Source organism: Tursiops truncatus, chromosome 1 (genome assembly GCF_011762595.2).
Source record: "Tursiops truncatus isolate mTurTru1 chromosome 1, mTurTru1.mat.Y, whole genome shotgun sequence".
In the NCBI taxonomy this organism is placed as follows: domain Eukaryota; kingdom Metazoa; phylum Chordata; class Mammalia; order Artiodactyla; family Delphinidae; genus Tursiops; species Tursiops truncatus.
Genome location: NC_047034.1, coordinates 166,801,455 through 166,819,254, shown reverse-complemented (window position 1 = coordinate 166,819,254; position 17,800 = coordinate 166,801,455). Strand labels below are relative to the sequence as shown.

The 17,800-nt window shown below is 47.3% G+C and overlaps 1 long non-coding RNA gene across 3 annotated transcripts in view; it reads left to right on the top strand.

Annotated features, from left to right (window-relative positions):
- Positions 1-2,897, top strand: part of LOC117308460 (uncharacterized) — a 35,682-nt gene extending 32,785 nt beyond the window's left edge. For all 3 annotated transcript variants that reach the window (XR_012327271.1, XR_012327272.1, XR_012327268.1), the window contains exon 3: positions 2,663-2,897. This is a non-coding gene — a long non-coding RNA (uncharacterized lncRNA). The remainder of the gene's footprint in view (positions 1-2,662) is intronic.
- Positions 2,898-17,800: the final 14,903 nt, after the last annotated feature.

Sequence of the window (17,800 nt, the reverse complement as noted above, 5' to 3'; positions counted from 1 at the left end):
TTACAGTATCATGCAGAATAGTTTCACTGCCCTAAAAATTCCCTGTGTTCCATCTATTCTTCTCCCTTGCTTCCCCCTCCCCCAGCCACAAGAACTCCTGGCAACCATTGATCTTTATACTGTCTCCATAATTTTGCCTTTTTTCAGAACGTCATATAGTTGGAACTATAAAATATGTTGCCTTTTCAGACTGGCTTCTTTCACTTATAATATGCATTTGAGTTTCCTCCATGTCTTTTCATGGCTTGATGCTCATTTCTTTTTGTTGTTGAATAACATTCCATTATATGGATGTACCACCGTTTGTTTATCTGTTCATCTTTTGAGGGACTTCCTGATTGCTTCCAGTTTGAGAAAAGTATGAATAAAGCTGCTATAAACATCTGTGTGCAGGTTTTTGTGTAGACAGAGTTTTCAGCTCATTTGTGTAAATACCTAGGAGCATGATTGCTGGATTGTATGATAGACTATGTTTAGCTTTGTAAGAAACTGCCAGACTGTCTTCCAAAGTGGCTGTACCATTTTTACATTGCCACCAGCAGTGAATGAGAATTCCTATAATTCCACATCCTCACCAGAATTTGGTGATGTCAATTTTTTGGACTTTAGCTATTCTAATAGGTATGTAGTGACATCTCATTACTGTTTTAACTTGCAATTCCCTAATGACATGACGTTGAGCATCTTTTTATACCCATATTTGCTATCTGTATATTTTCTTCGGTGAAGTGTGTTCAGATCTTTTGCCCATCTTTTAAATTCTATTTTTTTTTTCTTACTATTGAGCTTTAGGAGTTCTTTGTATGTTTGGATACAAGTCCTTTATCAGATATGTGTTTGCAAATATTTTCTCCCAGTCTGTGGCTTGTCTTTTCATTCTCTTAACAGAGCAGAAGTTTTTAATTTTAATGAAGTCCAACTTATCAAGTTTTTCATTTAGGGATCTTGCTTTTGGTGCGTATCTAAAAACTCATTGCCAAACCGAAGGTGACCTAAATTTTCTCCTATGTTATCTTCTGGAAGTACTTTAGTTTTGCATTTTACCTTTAGGTCTGTGATCCATTCTGAGTTAATTTTTCTGAAAAGTGTAAGGACTGTGTCTAGATTCTCTTTTTTCCCTGTGGACGTCCAGTTGTTCCAGCACCATTTGTTGAAAAGATTATCCTTTTTCCATTGAATTGCCTTTGCTCCTTTGTCAAAGAACAGTTAACTGTATTTATGTGGGCCCATTTTGGAGGTTCTCTGTTCTGTTCCATTCATCCAGTTGCTTATTATTTTGCCAATATCACAGTATCTTGATTACTGTAGCTTTATAGTAAGCCTTGAAGTCAGGTAGTGTCAAACCTCTGACTTTGTTCTTCTTATTCATTGTTGTGTTGGATATTCTGGATCTTTTGCCTTTCCATATACACTTTAGAATCAGTTTGTTGCTATCCACAAGTAACTTGCTCAGATTTTAATGGGGATTGCATTGAATCTGTAGGCGAAGTTGGAAAAACTGGTATCTTAATAATACTGAGTATTCCTATTCATGAACGTAGACTCTCTCTCCATTTATTTAGATCTTTGATTTTTTTCATCAGAGTTGTAGTTTTCGTCATACAGATCTTATATTTTTTTGGTTAGATTTATACCTAAGTATCTGATTTTTTGGTGCTAATGTAAATGGTATTGTGTTTTTAATTTCGAATTCCAGTTGTTCATCGCTGGTATATAGGAGAGCAATTGACTTTTGTATATTAACTTTGAATCCTGAAACCTTGCTATAATCCCTCGACATAATAGTTCAGGAGGTTTTTTTTGTCAATTCTTTGAGATTGTCAACATAAACAATCATGTTATCTGCGAGCAAAGACAGCTTTATTTCTCCTTTCCCAATCTGCATACCTCCTACTTCCTTTTCTCATCTTACTGCAGGACTTCCAGTCACAATGGTGACTAAGAGTTGTAAAATGATTCATTCTTCCTTTGTTCCCAGTCTTAGGGGGAAAGCATCTAGTTTCTCACTATTAAGTATGATGTTAACTATAGGTTTTTGGTAGTTCTTTATCAAGTTGAGGAAGTTTCCCTCTATGCCCAGTTTGCTGAGAGTTTTTTTTTTTTTTTTTTTTTAAATCATGAATGGGTATTGGGTTTTATCAAATGCTTTTTCTGCCCATACAGGGTTTTGAGAAGGTTAAATGAGCTACTGCATATGGAGCACCCAGCACAGGGCTAGCACGTGGCAAATGCTCAATATATGTATAATTGAAAGGTAACGTTGGGTGTCAAACATGTTAATTGCTGATGTATAGGAGAGCAATTGACTTTTGTATATTAACCTTGTGTCATGAAACCTTAGTATAATCCCCTGCTATAATAGTTCCAGTTTTCTGTCAATTCTTTGAGATTTTCAACAGACTCCAGAGCCAAATTGCCTGGGTTAAAATCCTGACTCCACCACTTATAAGCTGTGTGACGTTGAGTCATTTACTTAACCTCTCTGTGACTCAGCTTCCTCATCTGTAAAACAGGGTTGATAATAGTGTCTCCTTTATAGAATTGCTTAAGGATTAAATCAATGAGTATTTGTAAAATGCTTATTATGAAAGCACCAGGCACATATACAAGTACTATTATACAGGTGATATTAACCACCATGGTCCTCTCCCTTTTATTGCAGCCGGATTTCTCCACGTCAGAGAAGCAGTTGAGAACAGCTAATCAGATGGTCTGGATTTGAATCTCAGCTTTACTGCTTACTAGCTGTGTGACACTGGATAAGCGACTTAAACTCTTTATGCCTTGATTTTTTCATTTGTAAAATAATAACAGTACATACTTCATGGAGTTACTATATGGATTGAATGTGTTATATATGTAAAGTGCTTAGAAAAATACATGGCCAAAACCTGTTAGCTATTACTGTTATTTTCGGAGGCCAGCTTTTCAAGGTGTGGTCTCTAGCTGGGCTGCTCAGAGACTGTGGTGGAAGAGAACATAGACCCAGGGTGCACAGCCCAGGGTTACAGACTGCAACTGGTTGATAATCTAACCGTTAGTGTTGCCTTAGGGGCTGCCAAGGAGGTAGTGAATTCTTCATCACTGGAGGTGTTCAAGCAGGGATTGGGGGTTTGGCTGGGTGATCTGGAAGCTTCTGTCTAGGCCGAGAGTCTGGGAAGTCTTAGTCTGGCTGAGAGAGGATGGAGCATAAGGTTCTGAGAAGGTGACTCAGGAGATTGGTAGGGATTGGCTCTGACACCTTTCTCTAGCTTTAATTAGAGCCATTCCACGTGCATCCGTTTTATATTTTCAGGCTCCAGAGACTTTTTTTTGGAGGGGGGAATGTCCAACCCCCTCTTTTTCTTTCACAGCAGGGGGAGACTGAGACTCTGAGAGGGGAAGTTATTTACCAAGGTCATGCAGCGGGTCCCAGAATCTGGGGCTCCTGACTCCTAGTCCCATGCTCACTTTATCCCATCCTCCTGACTCTTCTTGTTACTGCCACTCTAGCCCCTGATGGGCACTCTGCCCCTCGGCTCCCACATTGATTGATGACCTTGGCCCTGGCTTTGCTTGAGCTCAGCTCCCTGGAGTGGAATCTGCACAGGCTGCTCTCCCCTAGGCCAAAGCTTTAAACTGAGTCTCCCTCCTGGAGCTGGGTGGGCTCTGGGTTGCTACAGTGTCCCCATAGTGATGAGAGTAGCCTACCCCATCCACTAAGGTTGTATTCATTTATTTATTACTTATCCAACCAACGAACGGATATTGAGTTCCTACAATATGCAGGGCATGGATGCTAAGTTCTGGGGATATGGTGTTGTGTGAGATAGACAAGTTCCTATTCTTATGCATCTTACAGTCTATTGGGGAGGGCAGACAAATAGCAGTTAATTCCATTTGAGTATTGGCTTACTCAGGGTAGGCTCACTGTTGTAACAGACAACTCTAAAATGTCAGCAGCTTAATACAACGTGGAATTTCTGGTCAGGTGGCTCTCTTCAGCTACTCTCATCCAAGCGGTGACTCGGGGACCCAGGCTGGCGGTTCTGCCCTCCTGTAGATCCTCAGCATCCTCTTCATTCCGCTGGAATAGGGGGAAGAGAAAGCGCCTGTAGGATCATGTGGGAAGTCAAGGCCAGACCTGGGATGGCCTCCGTCACTTCTGCCCTCCTTCCATTGGCCAGAACTCAGTCACGTGGTTCCACCTAACTCCAAAGGGGGATGGGGAAAGTAGTCTAGCTCTGAGCCCAGGAAGAACGAGAAATGGGGTTTGTTGAACACATGGCCGTCTGGGTCACAGTGTGATCATTTCAGTGTTAGGGGAAAGCTGGCACCTTAGGAAGGCTTCTCAGGGGAGGTGACATCTGATATGAGACCTGGAGGATGAATAGGAGTTGGCCAGGAGGAGCAGAGGGAGAGAAGTTTTCCTTGCCTAGGGAAATATTGAGCATGATGTGTTTGGAGAACTGAAAAGTGTTTGTCTGGCTAGAGCTGAGGATGGGAGTTGAGGAGGGCAGTGAGTGATGAGGCTGGACAGTGGGACCCAGAGCCTGAATGACTTGCGCTCAGGACAGTTGGAGCCAGGAGAGGGAAGGACACAGACATATTGGGGATTTAGATAGATGTCTCAGCAGAAGATGGACTGGAGGGGCAAGAGGCTGAAGGTGGGGAGCTGTTGGAGGGTCTAGGTGGTGGGTGATGGGGCTGGACCAGGGCAACAGCTGCTATTTAGAAGGAAGAATTGAAAGGACCTGGTGACCCATTTGATGAAGGGGTGATGAGTAAGAATCAAGGACACTGCTGAGCTTCCATAGTAACTATTTGGCTAGTTCAGCAGGAGGGGTTGGCCACATATGACCTGTTTTGTAAACAAAGTTTTATTGGTACACAGCTCTGCCCATTCATTTCTGTATTTTCTGTGGCCGGTTTTACACTACAGTGGCAGTTGAACAGTTGTGACAGAAACTGTATGGCCCTTAAAGCCTAAAATATTTATTATCCAGCCCTTTACAGATAGGTTTGTCAATCTCTGGGCCAAATAGTTGGCTCATTTCAGTAAGTAAAGAAAAAATCAGTTAAGCTAGTATTATGGCTTAGGCATCATTTTCCATCCATACATCCATTCATTCAGCTTCTGTTTCCTGGGTGCGCATGGATGGTGCTTGACTTGCCTGCCTGTGTCCACAGGACTGGCTTGTGAGTTGGTCTGATTGCGAGAGGCAGCAGTCTCAGAGGCAGGCGTCTGCTTTTACACATCAGGGCATGAGGACTGTGGTCGAATCTGCAGCACAGCTGCAGGCTGCTGCCCTGGCCCAGACTGGCCTCTGGAGCTGGCCGTTCAGGCCGAGGGGTCTTCTGGGGTAATCACACTTACATGAAGCTTTCTCACACATGGTGTCCTTTACTCTACAAGGCAGTGCTTGAGCTCCTCATTACCACACCTCCGTTGTGTAGATCAAGAAACCAAGGCTCAGAGAAGTGATTAGCTCAAGGCAAAGGAAGGAAACAGGCAGATCTCTTCTTGGTCAGAGCTGAAGATCCAGTAGGGGTGACTTGTGGTCTCAATTCTTTCTCCCCTGAAGACCTAGGGAGCAGGGCAGGAGTGGCCACTGGGCCAGAGCCCCTGAACCTCCCAGCCATCTGGCACCTCCTCTGCTTTAGTCCCAACCAGGGGTTACAGATGTGAGCTGGACAGTGTGGGAATGCAGCTTTGCAGCAGTAATTAGTTTATTCCTGAGGTCAGCAGTATAAATAGTAGAAAAATGTATTTCCTGTTCCAAGCCAAATAAGCAAGTGGCAGCCAGTTGGCCGGGCGCCATTGATGGGATTTCAGCCATGCGTGTGCCTTGCCTTTGGCCACGAGTTTGGGCGGGAGAGCAGAGGAGGAATGTTTCTCCACAGGCCCAGTCCTGCCCTTGATTGGTGACTTACTGGGATGACTCCAACAGCCTGACATCCACCCAGGTATTTCTAGGTTCCTGCTGTGATCATGGAGACCCACAAAGGTGGGTGGACGTATCAAGTGGGGACCACCAAGTCTGGCTTTTAGCATTGGTGCTCACTCCATGTGCCTGGTGTGTGGTTGATGATCAAGAGATGTTGTTGAATAGGCAAATGAATGGGATGGTGCACAGCCTTTGAGTGGGGGAGGGGGGAAACTGGATGTGGGAGCAGAGGCCCCATCAGTGGGTGAGGGGACAGAACCATTGTCTCCTTCCTGGGTTTTGTTGACGAAATCAGAAGTCAGAGTTACGGGCCATTCTATTTGGTGCTGAGATAACTAGATGGTTGGCCCCGCCTAAGGAAAGTCCTCATTGTCTGCAAGGATTTTTTTTTTTAGGTGTTTGGATGCTTCTTCTGTGTTATATATATCTGTGTCCCCTCTACTTTTTGTTCATTTACTTGTTTATTTATTCATTTATTCTTTTTTTTTTTTCAGAGGATTGCATAGTGGTCAAGAAATGAGGGCGGCAAGGCAGGAGATGCCTCATGCCTTTGCAAATGTCAGTCCCCCACCTCTATCCCTCTGACCACCCTCACTTCTCTTGGCTGCCTCTTCCTTATCTTTCAAGCTGTAGCTTGGAGGTCACTTTTACTAGACGGCTCCTTGGCTATCCAGACTGGTTCTTTTTTCTGTGCTCCCAAGGCCCCCATGTGGCCTCCGGCACAACCTCCATCACTGTGGTAGATCCTTGTCTGGATCCTGGAAGCAGGGGCCTGGTGCTGGTTCTCCACTGAGTCCCAGGACTGAGGTCTGACTTAAGGTAGGCACTCAATTAATAGTTGTTATATAAATGAATGAATGGATGAAGGACAGGTCTCACATTCCCAATCCATAGCTTTCATCCCTTCTTAAAACCCTTTCTAATGAAATAAATGCCACCAGGGATAGACTTGTCTCTTCATCCTGAGCGCGGCTCACCAAGCTCTTTTCCTGAGGGCCTTCGCCCTCTATAGGGCGGGAGAACTCTTCTTTTCTTTAAAATTTATTTATTGAAGTATAGTTGATTTACAATGTTGTGTTAATTTCTGCTGTACAGCAAAGTGATTCAGTTATACGTATATATGGATTCTTTTTCATATTCTTTTCCATTATGGTTTATCATGGGATATTGAATCTAGTTCCCTGTGCTATACAGTAGGACCTTGTTGTTTATTCATTCTATATCTAATAGTTTGCATCTGCTAATCCCAACTCCCAGTCCATCCCTCCCTCATCCCTCCTCCCCCTTGGCAAGCACAGGGGTGAGGAGAAGCCTTTTTTTTTTTTTTTTTTTTTTTTTTCGGTACGCGGGCCTCTCACTGCTGTGGCCTCTCCCGTTGCAGAGCACAGGCTCCGGACGCGCAGGCTCAGCGGCCATGGCTCATGGGCCCAGCCGCTCCGCGGCATGTGGGATCTTCCCGGACCGGGGCACGAACCCGTGTCCGCTGAATCAGCAGGCGGACTCTCAACCACTGCGCCACCAGGGAAGCCCAGGAGAAGCCTTCTTAATCCACCTCCTCCTTCTTCATATTGTTCACCCAGTGAACTAAAAGCACAGAGAGAGTGAGCAACTCACCTAGGCTCACACAGCCAGATTGGAGTGTGGTTGAAAGCTGGATGAAGCCCTGAAGGTCATTCCCGATGTGAGAGCTGGCAGTTCAGGGAGCCGTGGCTGAGTAGTGGGCAGGCACTCTGAATGCTGTCTCCAGGGGCCCCTCCAGGGACTCTTGGATATAGTGATGTGGTCCTTCTGCGGCCTGGGCACATGCTGCCACTGACTTCCTGGAGTCTCGCTTCCTGCTTGTGAGCAGAGCTGGACACTTGCAGCTCGAGCCGAGGATGTGACTTAGGCCTAAGCAAAGATGTTCTGAAAAGTTTTGTGGGACCAAATGGGCCCATGTACGAGGGGTCCTTCCCCGCCTCGCTCATCTACCACCCGAGCAGGACTAACTCTCCCCGTCTCGGGCAGGCTGCCCCTCTTTCTCAACCCCTTCTAGAATTCCACCTGGAACCCACAGTGACTTCATACGGTTTACAACAGTCCCTTCTAGAATCTTCTCCCTGGCATCCACTCAGCATTCTGTCCTGGGCCTGAGAACCCACAAGCGTTCATTCCAGCATCTTTGGGTTTATCTGTGCTGGTTTTGTAAAGGCTCCTACCGTCCCCATCAAGCTTCCCCCCGTGACTGTTAAAATGACGGTGAACACCAGTTTGCTTCTTCTGTTTCTTTGACTCGTAAGATATATGGTTCTCTTTGCACCTGAGTGGGTCAGTGGTGACTGAAATATAGAGTAATTGAGACTGCCCTCAGCTTTGTCTCCCTGCTGTCTCCTTCCCACCTCTGTCTGGTTTGGGACCATGTGATGCCAAGGACTCGCGATGTTGTAAATTACGGTTTAGATGGAGGCAAAAGCAAACAGGGACCACAGGCAGTGCTGGCTGGAGCTCCCCCGCCGGCCCCAGGCCTGTCCAGTCTGGTAATGAGGGCTTTGCTCAGGAAGCCGCTGCCCAGAGCCCGGGGGGTGGTGGGTTGGGCTCCTGAGTCCTCCTTTCCCACCTCTCTCTCCTGGGTGGTATCAGCGGCAGCCAACCCAGGGTGCATGGCTCTGAGCCAGGCCTAGGGCCTGGCCAGGTCTGCTTGTCCACTGGCTCTGGGCATCCTGGAGCCAGTACTTTCTCCATGTCCACCTCAGTCTCCTGTCAACTGCAGCAGCAGACACATCTCCCCAGTCTCCCACCCGCCCAGACTCCTTCCTGCACCAGGGTGGCCCTCCCTTTCAGACCATGGAGAAGCGCCTAGCTGAGCCCATGGCCAGGGGGCGGCACCGACGCGGTCCCCTCTGTCTGGCATCTCCTGGTCCGGGAGGAATTCGCCTGGAGAACAGGGCTCGGGCAGCTGGTGTGCTGTCTTCTTAGCTGTAACTGAGATGCAGCTGGTTGGCACAGGCTGGGGCCTTCTGATTGGGCCTGGGTGTTTGGAAGCTCCAAATCCTTGGCTCTCCTCGAACAACGAGGAATTCAGGATGCTGATCCCACTGAGGATGAAAAGGCCACAGCCTCCCAGACAAGCCTCCCCACACCCCCCCACCGCCCCGCCAAGGGGTGTTTGGCTGAAACTGTCCTCGGACCTGGAGACACAGTGGCTGGGGACAGGGTGCGGGATGGTGGGGGCAGAGCTCCAGTCTGTGCAGCGAGCGCTACCTGGGGGCAGATTTGGGAGAGAGGCTGCGGCAGGAGGGGGCACTTGTTACGGAGCGCCAGCTCCTGGCCAGGCAGCATTTGCTGGATGTTAGTTCTCCATAAGCTCATTTAATCCATACGGTCTCCTTTCGAAGTGGTTTTACTAGTTTTCTTCCAGTTGAGGAAACTGAGGCCAGGAGGGGCTGTGGCTTGCCCGAAGGCCCTAGAGTGGTAGGGAACCGTCTAGGGTCAGGCCATTCTCTCTGCAAAATTTCCTTTGACACAGATTTGTTATGAATCCTACCCTCCCCCTCACCACCTCCCCAGGATCTCCGAGGATTGTGACAAATTGAAAATCCTATTAGTGTTAAATTAATGGGCTTTTCTTGTGGGGCAGCAGGCTGGAACGGCGGCAGAGGGCTGAGAGCATTCACTGGCAGAGGGTGTGGGCAGGGAGCGGCAGTGGGCCTGCCTGTCCAGGGCCCCCCTCCCATCCTTTATTAACCAGCTCGTCTCTCCGGCTGAGCGGCCTTTCATCTGGGAAGGGGCAAAGGCTCTTTGAACCTTGGAATTAAATTCGGCTGGGGCCTGGGACAAAGGATGGAGCCCAGAGGCCACCACCCCCTCCTCCTCTGCCCTGACCTGGAAACATCTGAGGGGCCGGGGGTGGTAGTCTCAGGTCCGTGACCCCAAGGGCAGGGGGCATGTGCCAGCAGGGATGGAGGAGAGCTTTGTGCTTTTCCAGGGGGTGAGAAGTCTCAGCAGGTGGAGGACCGTGGCTGCCAGCAGCTGGCACCAAGGGGGTTCTGGAGGCTTCTCTCCCCCCACCCCACCCGCACTGCTTCTCCAGAGCTGCAGGTGCATCCTAGTTTTCACTCGAAAACTGAGTGCCAACTGTGGCTGTGCACTGTTGGGTCTGCGTACAGCTGTGAACCAAATAGACGCCCTCCTGTCTCACGGAGCCGGCACTGCAGTGAGTTGGGATGGAAGGTCGACAAATCAACAATCGTATGCAACATTACCGGGTGGTGATAAGTGCTACAGAGAAAAATAGAGCAGGTTAGGGAGAAAGCCAGAGATGAGGGTGGGCAGGAAAGGGCCTCTGAGGAGGTGACATTTGCAAGGCGACCTGAAAGGAGTGAGGGGGTGGGGAGCCGGGCCGATATGGGAGGCGGGAGAGGAGTAGATTCTGGGCTGAGGGAACAGCACATGCAAAAGCTTCGAGCCCAGAGCATGGCTGGGGAGTTTGAGGAAGAGCAAGGAGGCCAAAGTGGCTGGAGTGAAGGGAGCAAGGGGGAGACAAGGAGGAGGAGAGAGAAGATTATGAGGGGCCTGCCTTACCTTCGGATCTTAAGGGTCTGTGCAGGAAGGAGCTTTCGTCTTAATTCATTCCCCATTTCCTAGTGCTGGAAACAGTGCCAGGGTGAGGGAGGGAATTGCTTAGGGTTATACAGCCAGGTAGTGGCAAGACTGGGACCAGAAGTGGGTCTCGTAACATCTAGCCTGGTGCTCTTGTTACTACGCCACAGCCCAAATGGAATAGCAATAAAAAGCCATAATAAGTATGGTTTATAGAACACACACTCCACGCCGGACTCTTTGCTAAGCCACTTGTATATACATTGGCTCACATATCGTATGTTTCACATTGATTAGCCTCAAGGGACTTGTGATACACCCATTATACAGAGGCTGAAGCTGAGGATAAGAGAAGCGGAGGGGCTTGTCAAGGCCAGCTGGGTGGAATGATCCCAGCCTTCCTGATTTCAGAGCACCTCGTGTGTCACTCCGGGCTCCCGCAATCCCTCATACTGAGATGGCGATTCAGGACCTGTGGCGATTAGTCCAGCCCTGCTATAGCACAGGCCACATGGTTTCCTGTGGATGAGTTTATCTGCTTATCTCCCCAATGAGGCCGTGAACTACTGGAGGGCAGGGGGTGAGTTGTCCTCATCTCTGACCCTGGTCCCCAGTGCCAGCCCCTTTGCTGGATGTTGGAATGTAGTACTGGGGCTCAGTGTGCTTGGCGCCTCTCAGAGGCATGCACTGTTCTTACCTCTCTGATCTTTCCAACACTGTCCAACACTGCTGCTGGCTCGTACTGCCCACCTTGTCTGCTGGAGGGTGAGCAGCAGAAAGGGACCAGAGGGCCAGAGCTGTGCTCTCATTTCCATCTCTTTGACCTCAGTGCCAAGGCTGGGACCTGGCTCAGACTTGGTGCCCAGCGTTGTTTCAGACAAACGAATCATGAGTTGTATGAGTTCTTGGGAGGGGATTAGGTGCCGATGAGAAAGGAGAGGTGGAGAGGGACACACATGGAGAAATAGGTAAAGAAGAACAAAGAGAGGGACTCCAGGCTGACCTGAGACTCACACCGAGATGGAGGGAATGCAGAGGGCATTCCAGGTGCTGATGGAGGCAGAAAGGGACAGATGGAGCACAGAGACCTGCAGAGAGGCAGGGAGACGGAGGGAGACAGACGTGAGGCCACTGCTAGCTTCCAGGCAGTGGGAGCCCGCAAGCCGGGCTTTTTAGTAAGATCTGGGCATGGACAGGAAATGGGCAAGGATGGGCTGGTTAGGAAGAACATGGAGGAAGCAGTGAACAGGGCTTGTTTGGGGGCAGAGGTGTGTGGGGAGTGGGGAAAACGTAGTGTATGTGGGTGGGCTGGGAAGGGCAGGGAGCCTGGAATTTGGAGTTCATGTCCCTGTGTCTCATCTCCCTGGGTTGTGAGGGTCTCTGGTAGGGAGTTACCTATAGATCTAGGGCCAGGCTGAACATAGGGTGGTGGTGACATGGTCAGAGTCACAAATGGCCTGGGGACCATTCTGATTTCTTGTCTGTGTGCCTCAGTGGACAGTATGGCCGCTAGAGTCAGAGGGATTGTGTAACCATTGCCTGATGCCCCTGTTCTGCCTCTCCTCTCTACCCTGTTTTTACTGCTCAGGTTCCAAACTCCCTATTTCTCATCTGGGCCCTTAAAAGCATCCCCAACTATTTCTCACTCCCAGCAGCTTCCCCCAAGCCAATCTCTACTCTGCAGCCAGAAGGATCTTCCAAAAGCACAGTCTGACTACATCACCTCCCTGCCTAAAACCTTCAGTGACTCCCTAGTACCCTTGGGTCCTGTGTGGCTTGGCCTGCCCACCTCTCCAGCCCCAATCAAACCCCTCCTCAGCTCCAGCCCTTGCTCTGGCCACAATGAATTGCAGTTCAACTTTGTCCTAGCACATCCCTGTTGTTCCTTCTGTGGAATGTCCTTTTCTCACCTTGTCCATTGAGGAACTTCTAGCTGAACTTCAAGACAGGGTTCTAATGTCTCTCCCTCCAGGAAGGCTTGTCCCCCCCCGACCCCGATTCGCGAGGGTGTCGTCAGGACCCACCTCTGCTCCGCAGTCACCTGTCCTCCCCAGCATGGTGCTGCGCAGTCTGCATAGTAATCGTTAGGGCACTTGCTCCTTCCCTTTTAGATACTCAGTCCCGAGGGCAGGGCCACATGTTATTTACTCGTGTATCTGCAAAGCCTAGTACAAGGCCTTGTGTAAACCATGCTCTTAGGAGGTGTTTGAATGAATGAAGACCGGGGGGCTGTGGGAGCCTGACAGGGATCGCTGGGCTGGGCTGGGGGAAGCAGGGTCCTAGAGCTCCCACGCTGGGCACCGGGATGGGATGAGACAGGAACTCAGCCTACCCCTGGGGAGGTTATTTTGGTCGTGGCAAATAAACCTCTTTGGAAAATGTGACCAGCTTTTGATCCCCGTGTCTTTGCTCCTGACGCCCTCCTTTCAGTGTGTAACGAAGGCAGCGGTCTCCGTTAATAAAGAATAATTATGGGGTTGGATTAGGGAGATTATCGGGAACAGGTGGAGCCCCTTGCCCCACCCGTTCCGCCCGGCGGGCAGCGGCAAGGATGAGCTCACACTTTCCCCCTCTCTGCGGAGGATGTGCCACTGGGGGCCTCCTGGCCATGGCTGCTAATCCTTTGGGGACGAGAGAGGATTCTCCTGCCACTTACTTCCTACCAAGTCCCAGGTGAGATTCCAGGGGATCCGCGAAAAAGGGTCTCCCCAGCACAGCTTGGTCTTTCCCAAGCTGGGCTCTGTAGAAATCAGTTCCAGTTTTTAAATATATAAGAACTCAGGGAATATAAGTCCCATGATCCCTTCTTGAAGATGAACTTGGAAAGGAGAAACTATGGCAAAAGGACTAAGGACTGACAGAGAATTGAATCCATTTGTCTTTATGTCTAAGACTAAAACCAAGATGGGGGTCTTGGTTATGGAACAGAATGAAACATGTGGAAATGAATGAAATTGTGTAGAAACTAAATAACTGACAAATATTGGGAGAGAAAGGGGGAAAGAAGGTACAAAGTAACGTAAATGCACAGATTTCCTCATCTTTTACAGCCAGAGGACCAAAGATATAACTTAAAAATGAAAAATACAGTAACAGATCTGTTATAGATATGAAGGCAAACGTTAAGATATATAAAATAATAACTCTGGGTCATGGAGGGGAAAAAGGAAGGAAGAAGAAATAAACTAATTCTATCATTACTTCTAATAACAGTTACTGTTCAAAATTCAATACAACAAGAAATAAACAGCAAAAGATAAAATTTTCACTCTCTCTCTTAAACATTACTGGCATCAAAAAGGAAATCAAAACAGATTGCAGAAATCCAGAGAGCTGAGCTAATAATAGCCGTCATAGAAGAACTATGAAATACTGCTAAAGCAGAGCTCAGAGAAGAGTTCATAGCTCTAAATACTTCTGTTAATATATAATAAAGATTAAAAATTTATAAATTAGGTATCCAATCCAAGAAGTTAGAAGCACAGCAATAAAATAAACCTAAAGAAATCACAAGAAAAAATTTATAAAGATAAAAGTGGATATTACTGAATTAGAAGTCAGAAAAATACTAGAACTGATAAAGATTATTTTTTAAAAACCAAGTAAAATAGATAAGATGTTAGGTAATCTAATCCAGAAAAAAATGGGAAATCACACATTCATAAAATAAGAAATGGTTAGGGGAGAAGAACCCCAGTTTCAGAGGAAATCAAAAGATTATGTAAATATATTTGAGAAGTACATCTAGGTACTAAAATCTAAACAGATTAATAACCATGGAAGAAATAGACATAGTTACTCCTAAAAAAAATCACTAGGTACAGATCATTTCATAAGAAATTCTATCAAACAGTTAAACAACTATTTAAGTAATTTAAATTGTTTAAATAGGCCCAGGGCTAATTTCCTTCATATATAAAGAGCTCCTGTAAATCAATAATAAAGGACTGACAACTCAATAGAAAAATAGATGAAGTATGTGAACAGACCACTGACAGAGAAGGAAAACAATGACTCTTAGAGATGACAATGAAAAGATGATCAACCCTATTCAAAATAAGAAAACTGCACATTAAAACTACAGTGTGATGCCACTTTTCACCCATCAGTTAAAGATTATGACATTGGATAAATCACTGGGTTCATGCATAGGGAAAAAGGAATGTAAAATGCTGGTAGAAATGCAAAATATTACAACCTTTATGGAAAGCAACTTGGCAATGTCTTTGCCTTTGACCCAACAATCTTACTTCTAGGAAGTTTTTGCAAAGATAAACTCACATTTGTGTGAAATGACATTTCAGTGACATATTTGTGAGAGCAAGAGATGGGAAACAGCCTGAGTCTATCAGGAGGAGAGGGGTTATATATTTTCTACTCTGATGGAACATTATACAGCCATTAACAAGAAAGGAGGCAACTCTTAATGTACCAAGACAAACAATTGCCAAGATAGAGTGTTAGCTGAAAAAAAAATGAAGTATGATATGCTATTACCTGTGTAGAAAAGAACGTGTATATGAAATCTGTGTGCACACACCCAGAGGTGGTAGGAGGGGCTTTCTCTGTAGTGATGAGCTGGATGACTGGGGACAGCAGGTGGAGCTGAACTGACCTTCCGATGTCTGCCTTTTTATACTTTTGAATTTTGTACATGTGCATGTAGTACTTTTTATAACTGAAATAATTAAGAACTTTAAAGATGAGTGGGAATTAGCTAGGTAAGAAGGGACTAGGGGAATAAGCATATGCAACACAGCTCAAATTTGCCAGTATCAGGGAAATAAAAATTAAAAGCTTTTTTGTTGTTGTTGTTTTGGCAAAAGTGAAAATGATTCTTAATTTTCAGAATGGACTGTAGACTTTACCCCAAGAGCAATAGGAGCCCTGCGTGGGCTGTGAGCAAGGGCGTGGGGTTGAGTTACAGGGGCTGAGGCTGGAGGCAGAGGTGCCAGGAGGAGGCTGTGTGGTCATCCAGGCAAGGCTTAGGCACTGGACCGCAGGCAGGGGCAGCGGAGAGAAGGTGGTTGAAAAGACTTTGGAGGTGGAGTTGACAGACATAGAGCTGAGTGGATAAGGGGGCTGGAGAGGGAGAGCTGGCCAGGTGAGGCCCACGCTTCTCCCCTGAGTGCCCTGGTGTTGGTTGAGGTTGGCCAGCCGTCCTGAGACTGAATGTTTACTCTGAAGACAGGCCACCACCTCTCCTGCTGCTGGACAGCTCTTCCAACACAACATAATGCTTTTGCACTATCCATTCGTTCACTCAAGCTACCCTTGTGATGAAGGTGGTGCTGGGGCTGGTGGTGCTGGGTGCTGGTATCCCATTGTTCAGATGAACAAACTGAGGATCAGAGAGGGTAAGTGACTTGCTGGAGTCTCTCCAGCAATCTCAGCCAGACTCACCCAGGGTACCTCTCAGCCTGCTCTAGGCCTGACTTTTTGTCCCCTCTGTCCATGACAGCTTTGGACTGGAGACTAGAGCAGGTGTCTGCCAGAGCCCAAAGCAGACATATGTGTGTCACTGTGAGTTACCAGGGCCCCCAGGAATCTCCCAGGATGCTCCCAAAGCTGGCAAAATCCTACTAGTGACACCTTGACCTGAGCAGTCAGAGGTCTGGACGGGCTTGGCTGGCTTCTCTGCTCAAGTGATAAGGCTGAAATCAAGGTATCACCCAAGCTTAGCTTCTACCTAGAGGCTCTTGAGAGAATCTCTTTTCATACTCATTCAGGTTGTTGGCAGAATTTAGTTTCTCGCAACAGTAGGACTGAGATCCCCATTCTTTTTTTTTTTTTTAATTTAATTTAATTTATTTTTTTATACAACAGGTTCTTATTAGTCATCAATTTTATACACATCAGTGTATACATGTCAGTCCCAATCGCCCAATTCATCACACCCCCACCCCCACCCCCCCGCAGCTTTCCCCCCTTGGTGTCCATACGTTTGTTCTCTACATCTGTGTCTCAACTTCTGCCCTGCAAAACGGTTCATCTGTACCATTTTTCTAGGTTATGCATACATGCGTTAAGATACGATATTTATTTTTCTCTTTCTGACTTACTTCACTCTGTATGACAGTCTCTAGATCCATCCACGTCTCAACAAATGACCCAATTTTGTTCCTTTTTATGGTGGAGTAATATTCCATTGTATATATGTACCACAACTTCTACATCCATTCGTCTGTCGATGGGCATTTAGGTTGCTTCCATGACCTGGCCATTGTAAATAGTGCTGCAATGAACATTGGGGTGCATATGTCTTTTTGAATTATGGTTTCCTCTGGGTATATGCCCAGTAGTAAGATCCTCATTCTTTTTTTTTTTTTTTTTTCGGTATGCGGGCCTCTCACTGTTGTGGCCTCTCCCGTTGCAGAGCACAGGCTCTGGACGCGCAGGCTCAGCGGCCATGGCTCACGCGCCCAGCCGCTCCGCGGCATGTGGGATCTTCCCGGACCAGGACACGAACCCGCGTCCCCTGCATCGGCAGGCGGACTCGCAACCACTGCGCCACCAGGGAAGCCCAAGATCCCCATTCTTGATGGCAGTTGGCAGGGGTCACTCTTGTAGGGGCCACTCACGTGTGGCCTCCTCCGAGTCAGCAACAGAGGAGTTTGCTCCCATGTGTCAATCCCCTTCGTGCTTCAGATCGCCCTGACTTCTGCCTGGCAGCTGGAGAAAACTCTGATTTTAAAGGGCTCATGTGATTAGATTTGGCCACTTGGATAATCTCACTTTTTGCCATATGATGGAACATAATCTGGGCGTGATATCTCATCGTGTTCACTCTACCCACCGTCAAAGAGGTGTGGATTATACAAAGGTTATTAGAGGTCATTCTTAGAATTCTGCCCACCACTCAGACGTACACGCCCATTCATGTGCAAGAGGAAAACGAACATATGTTCATTAACATGTATTAAGTTCCAGGCACTTCTATATGAAAAGTGTCAACTTGATTTCCATGAGTATGTGTAGTAGTTACTACCACTATCATTATCCTCAGTTTACAGATGAAAAATAGGGACTCAGAGAAGTTAAGTAACTTGTCCAGGGTGATCCAGCTAGAAAGCGATGGGGCCTGAACTTGAACCCAGGTCGGTCTGACTGAAGCCAGTGCTCTGGTCTGTCTCACACACATGTGCACGCAGGACCGTGGCCACACACCTGTGCATGCGTACATGTATGCATCAATACACCTGTACCCATGCACTCAGGCACACTCAGGAGGGTCCATGCACAGATACACATGCACCCCTGTGCCTGCCTGGTTCCCTGGGGCCTGGAGTTAATGA